This window comes from Mastomys coucha, unplaced genomic scaffold (assembly GCF_008632895.1).
Source record: "Mastomys coucha isolate ucsf_1 unplaced genomic scaffold, UCSF_Mcou_1 pScaffold23, whole genome shotgun sequence".
Lineage (NCBI taxonomy): Eukaryota > Metazoa > Chordata > Mammalia > Rodentia > Muridae > Mastomys > Mastomys coucha.
Window position 1 is genome coordinate 25,638,312 of NW_022196906.1, and position 7,148 is coordinate 25,645,459.

The window sequence follows — 7,148 nt, forward strand, 5'->3', positions numbered from 1 at the left end:
CTTGTGGCTCCAAGTTTCATTTGGTCACACTTCAAAGCATAATCTCACATAAAAAGGCTAAATTTAGTGTTGGTCATAGAATTGCTGAGCAGCAAGTCACCAGGCAATCGTCACCAACTCCAATTGTTGGTGACCAAGAAAAAAAAAACTGTCTTAGGAAGAGGACAATCAGCTATATATTTGAGCCTCATGAAGGTTTTAAAATATACTCACATGTGTCTAATTGTCTTATTAATACAGAAATCTCAGCACCTGTATCGGATGCCCTGCTACGAGCCAGAGAAGCCCTACTGGCTGTAAGGGTAGGGGGAGACCCTGGGATAGCTGGAGTGTGGTGACCCCAGAGACTTAGGGGCCAGAGGAAGAGCCTGTGTAAGAGGATGAAGACTGCCCCAGCCCGGGCCTCTTATTTCAATATGTCTCTCTCTCCGCTATACTTGTGATAGCCAAGCATGGTGGCACTTGTCTGTATTCCTGACACTCTGTAGGCAAAGCAGGAGTGTCACAAGTTCGAGGCCAGCATTTACTACATGATGAGACCTCGTTGTAAATAAATGGACTTCCAAATGGTCACCAACTAAATTTTTTACCTAGGACAAGAGAAACATGGGAAAGCAAGGGAGAACGGGGAATGGTGCTATCCAGATGCAACATATTAATGATGGAGAAGGCATGAGCGATGGGCTTTATTCTCAGGGTATAGGCCAGTTCATAGGACTTGTGGGAACATTTCTGGCTTCTAGAGATCTACTGGGGCACTGACACATCGAGCTGCTTATGCAGTTTCTAAACTAAGCATGTGGGCCTTTTGTCAAGTAGTGCTGTCTAGTCCACAATACCCAGGGAAGTCCTTCAGTACATGACATTAAGAGGCCTGAGAAGGGTGTTAATAATGAATTGAGTAGTGTGTATGTGTGTGTGTGTGTGGGGGGGGATGACTCCCATATGGGGATAGCTTTGTACTCAGTGACATCACCATAGTTGTCTGAAATTTGGCTGTAGTGGGAGTCTTTTTTTTTTTTTTTTAACAAATTAGAATTTTCAATTATAATGAGCTACACTGGACAAATAGCAATGTACACATTTAGGTATGCAATGCAGTATTTTCATAAACACATGTAAAATGCCCTGAAAAATGATGACCTCAGGTAAATTGACACACCCATCAGCACAGCCTCCCTTTGCCTATGTTAGAAGAATCCTGACAGTCTGCTTTTCCCATAATGTATATAATACAACACCACTCACAATTCTTTGTTAGGTCTCCAGAGCTCACTGAAAACGGAAAGCTGAAAGCTAGTACCCTTTGGCCAAGATCATATCATCTCCTCATGTCTATACTGTAGAACTCCACTACTCTCTGTTTCTAGGAGTCTGACTTTTTTTCTTACTTTAAGACTCTACCTTTGAGACCAGGCAGCATTCGTCTTCCTGTGTCTGGTGTAATTGTTTGGCATAATGTTCTCTGGCACAATGTTGTCACAGACGGCAGAATTTTTTTCTCTTGAAAGGCTGAGTGATGCTTCGTTGTACATCAGATATCGTGTGGCTGGTCTAAGTGCTGCAGCTCCTAAGGGAAAGGCTTCTCCCACAGAAGTGTTACAGCTCTGCCCAGCTGCTGCAGGGAGAGGTTTCTCTAGCCAAAGTAAAACAGTTCTGCTGGGGCAGAGAGAGGGTTCCTCAGCAAAAGCTCTGCTCTGAGAGGTATCCTAGCAATCTGGAGCCAAGGAATGCTGAAAAGTCACAATGCACAACAAACCTCACACAAGAGATTTATTGAGAAGGGAAAACCCAGGAGGGTGGCTGCCTCTGCTCAGATGAGAAGCAGCAGGGTGTTGCGGGAAATATTAAAAAAGAACCGCCAAGTCCCCGTACTCCATCCGGCTACTCTCTGCCTGCCAACTCTCCGGCCGGGGGCCGGGAGGGGGACCTGAGCTCCCAAGTTCCCTTCACAGCCACTCTGGCCCCACGCAATGACCGCAATGACCGTCTACCCCGCGGTCAGCAGCCACAGCACCCAGCAACCCGGTAGAAACAAAACTCTTGAAGCTTATAATTAACCAATCAGACTTATGTATCAATAAATTCTCAATTCATAGGATGCCAATACAATAATTTCAGAACCAATGGATAATGATAAAAGCTGCCCACCTAGATTAGACAAATATTCCAATTATTCTATCCTTTATGATATCATATCTACCTGTGGCTATTTAAAGCCACACTGGTTCAGGATCTTCTTCCTGTCCGTCTGCTTCTATCTTGGCTTCTTCCCTCTTCTCTGTTGCTCTCTGTTCCTGCAACTCCTAGCGCTGTCTCCCTTTTTTGGTTTTTTTTTTTTTTTTTTTTTTTTTCGAGACAGGGTTTCTCTGTATAGCCCTGGCTGTCCTGGAACTCACTCTGAAGACCAGGCTGGCCTCGAACTCAGAAATCCGCCTGCCTCTGCCTCCCAAGTGCTGGGATTAAAGGCGTGCGCCACCACCGCCCGGCTGTCTCCCTTTTCCCTGTCCAATCACAGGCTTCCTGCTGCACTAATATTTTAATGTAATTGGACAGGGAAAATCCTGCGGCAGCAGGGGACTGAGCAGGGTTTGTAGCTCATTTCTTGGTGGGAGGTGCGGGGGTGGTGAGCTTTTCAGGGTGGAGATTTCCAGGGTGATGAGATTTTAATTCAGGGTGGAGATTTCCAGGATGAGGACTGATGAGCTTTTAATTCCTGAGCTTGGGTGAACTCAGGGATTGGTAGGATTCTGATTCTTAGCCCTGGTCTTGGTCTTGGGTTCAAGTCAGGATGTTTTTCCATTGCCCTTTTTTTATCCTACAACCTGTGTTTCATTATGTACAGTGCACATCACATTTTCTTCATCTACTTACCTGTTGGTGGACACTTTCCTATCACGGCTACTGTGAAGAAAGTGGCAATGAACACTGGAGTTATTTCTTTGAGAGAGTAACTTTGTTTCCTTTTTATATATCCAGACATGGGACTGCCTGATATGCTGGTCAGATTTTGTTAACAGGACACAAACTAGAATCTCTTGGGAAGAGAGAACTTCACCTGAAAAATTACCTCCATCGGACTGTCTTGTGGGCATGTCTGTGGGACATTTTCTTGATTAATGACTGACATGGGAGGACTCAGCTTCCTTGGGCAGTGTCACCTCCAGATAGTGGTCTTGGACATTGTAAGAAAGCAGGTTGAGTAGGCTATGGGAAGCAAGCCTTTCTCCATGGCCTCTGCTTCAGTTCCTGCCTCCAGGCTCCTGCTTGAGCTCTTGACCTGACTTTTCTCTGCTATAGACTGTGATCTGTAAGCTACAATGAGCTCTTTCCTGCCCAAGACACAAGTGTTTTATCACAGCACCAAAAAGCAAACTAGACACTGGATCATATGGCAGTTCTAGTTTTTGTTTTCTCTAGAAACTCCACAGTTTTTCATAATGGCTATATTGTTTATATTTCCACGATGAGACTATTTACATCATGAAAATTCACAAATAAAGCAAACTTTCCTCTTTTCTGAAGAATTGGTTTAAAAATACACATTAGTAAAACAACAAAGGAGAGACCGCTGCCCATTTATGAGAAGAGCTAAAATTCAGTTCCAGCAACATCAAGTGCTGGCAAGAATACAGAATAACAAAGGCTCTCATTCAGTGCTGGCAGGAGAGCAGAATGGTCTGGTTACTTTGGAAGGTAGTTTTGTGCAAAACTAAACATACTCCTGCCATAATCTCCAGCAGTCCCATTTCTTGGTATTCATTCAAAGGACTTAAAAACTTATGTTTGCCCCCAAACGCAAGTGAATATTTATAACAGCTTTACTTATTATTGCCCTACTGGGAGCAACTAAAATGCCTTGCAATAGATGAATGGATAAACGATAGCTCATCCAACCAATGGAATATTATTCACTGGTAAAAAAATGAATCTCAAGCTGCAAAAAGGTGCACAGAAGTTGAAACATATATTGCCAAGTAATAAAAGCCAGTCTGGAAAGGCTACTACATAATGTGTGATTTCCAACTGTCCAACATTCTGGGTAAAGCAATACTTGTGGAAACCAGAAATGTCAGTCATTTCTAGTACTAGTGGGTAGAGCACATGGATTTTTAGGACTTTTAATGACCCTATCCTACGGGTGGTGAGGGACAGAGGAAATGTATGGAAGCTGTATATTTTCTATAAGCTTAAAACTGCTCAAACAAAAGCCTATTATAAAAACACAGTATGCTATTGCTGCATATATGTAATGGCTTAGTCAATGGGTATGCTAACATATTTACAGAGAAACTCTGTTTTTAAAAACTATTGTCTTGTCTGAGTCTTAAGACAGTGTCTTGCTCTGTAGCCCAGGCTGACCTGCAACTACCTATTTGTCTGCTCTTATTGATATCATTGACAGAAACTTCTCTGGTCCTCATAAGAATTAAATTTCATAAGCTTACAGTTTTGGATTATTATATACTCAAGTTCATTGAACTATTTAAACCCCTCTGATCTTAGGTTGGGCCTATAGCAGGCTGGGAGACTGCCGAGCACAAGGAATCTGACTTCCTTTCTCAAAACTCTTCCTTCTGCACTTATAGTCCTGCTTTGTCTCCTCTGGAGGTGAAGAGGGGGAGCAGGAAAGGTGGGGTGGGGCCCCCCCAAGACATGCCATGGCATGTTGCTGGCCTGTCCTCTCCTTTTGTGCAGACAGGGATCTAGCTGCCCCTGTGCATGTTTCTGGAGTGGGTGTGTACTTGGATTGAGCCTAGTAAATTCTGCTCCATATCTCTTTAGAATGAGGGGCTACAGATACCTCTCTTTCCATAGCTCTAGACCTCAGCAGAGAGAGGCAGAGAGACAGAGATATGAGAGACAGATGAGAGACAGGATAAAAAGGGATGGAGAGACAGAGAGAGACAGAAACAGAGACAATGACAGAGATGGAGACAGTGACAGGATAGGAGGAGAGTCCTGACATTCAAAAGCTGATTTGGCATTTACAGCTGAGCCTACTGGATACACACAACCACACAAAATACCAACCTTAGACTACTCTGAGGTCACAGTCAAAGGAGGTGAAGCCAAGCCACTTCTTACTTTTGTCTAACATGGAACAAAAACAAATAACTATGCTTTATGAAAGATGATGAACACTTGCCCCACTTGGCTGGGAAATAATGGCCATGTCCTTTCTCTCTCCAAACACAGCTTTGCCCTTGTCCATCTGTACTCTCTGTAGATAAGACTAGTTACATAATCTTTCATAGAATTTTCAACCTTTACCACTCATGTTTTAGAGATCAGATCTTACACTGTAGCCCACAATCCAATGTCAAGTGAGCCCTTACTTCCTAGTTCCCCCCCCCCCCCCCCCCCCCCCCCCCCCCGCGCCCCAGTCATACATAAGCTCCTTCTTCCTAATGCTCTTTATTGCCATGTCCCCTGGGTCTTCTATGGTGAGTGTCCCGGTCAAGTGTTGAGACACTTATTTTCTGGTGGCCTTCATTAACAGAAACCACAGCAAAAGTCACACATTAACTTCTTATCTCATGGCTTTTTCTCTCTGCATCCTTCCAGACGTCTCTATTGTCAGATAAGGAACTCTGCCATCTTCCTTTACAGCTTTATTGTGGTCTGATTTGCATATGATTTGCATACTTAGAATGTAACTTGATAAATTTTGACTTATGTACTTTCAGCAACTATTAATCTACTTTCATTTTAAACAGTAGTGTGTGTGTGTGTGTGTGTGTATGTGTGTGTATGTGTGTGTGCGTGCGTGTGTGTGTGTGTGTGTGTGTGTGTGTGTGTGTGTGTGTATTCTCATCCCAGAGAAGACTGAGGGGGCTCTATCCCAACAGTGATAAGCAGGCTTAATGCTTACTTCTGAGCTTCTAAATCCCTTTCTTCACTAAGGGACTCCTTTAAGAAATGATCAGGTTGTGGCTGCCAAAGTCCAGAAAGTGGCTGGGATATTTGGCTGCACTAGAAAGTCAGAACATATTTATTTATTTAGTTAGTTAGTTAGTTTTATTGCATTATGATAAGAAAAGTTACATGATTCAATTTATCTGAATTTGTTAACATTTAAAAACATATTTTAAGTAAATAGAATTAAATCACATTCTTGTTTTCCTTTTGTACCCCAACTCCTCCCACAGACCCCCTTTCAATACCTACAATATCTTTTTTGCCATATTCCTTAAAATTTATAAAATATTATAACAATAAAAATGAGTATTATAAAAGTTGTTTGATATAAAACAACAATCAATTTAACAGTCTTATGTAGATGCTTGTCTACAGCAATACTGAAAATGCATACATTTTTCTCAATATAAATTTTAAATAACTCCAAACATATTAACTGTATATTTCAAAATAATACAGCACTACTAATATTTTCTTAAATGAACATAAATATATAAAGTGTTTTTGTTTGTTTGTTTTGTATTTAGTAGAGCTTAAAATCTTGGCTCTTACTGTAGTAACTTGATGCAAGAGTTACAAACGTCAAGCAAAGCATTCAGTATCACTCTTTGTTGTTCTCTTACAAGCCCCCTCCCAATTTAATTGTCTACATTTCTTTTGGGTATATAAATACTTTTAAAATATGTAAACTGTTCTGAAAACCATAGTATAGTGTAAAAACATGAAATAAACAATACTACTAGTAGAGAGGCTGAGATAGGAGAAGCCTGATTTCATGACCATTATGTGGTACACAGCAAGACACTGTAATGTACAAACAAGCAGAAAGTGTATGTGGATTGTATAATATTGGACCTATTTCTCCAATTACCAAATTAGAGAGAACATTGGATGATAGTCAATAAATTTCTAATTCCTCATATTTTTGGATTTCAAATGATTAGGATATGTTGGTAATATTAATTTTCAGATTAATATTTTAAGAAAAAGTAATTGTTATTTCCTGTTGTTTTTGTTGTAAGAGGTGGAGTTAGGATTGTGTGGATTTGTTGAAAGATTTCTTGCTTCTTCTAGGGTGTAGTTTTGCTCCTTATGTTAATGTTTTCCACCTATTATCCTTTGTGGGGTTGGATTTGTGGAAAGATATTGTGTAAATTGTGTTTTGTCATGGAATATCTTGTTTTCTCCACCTATGGTAATTGAGAGTTTTGCTGGGTATAGTAGCC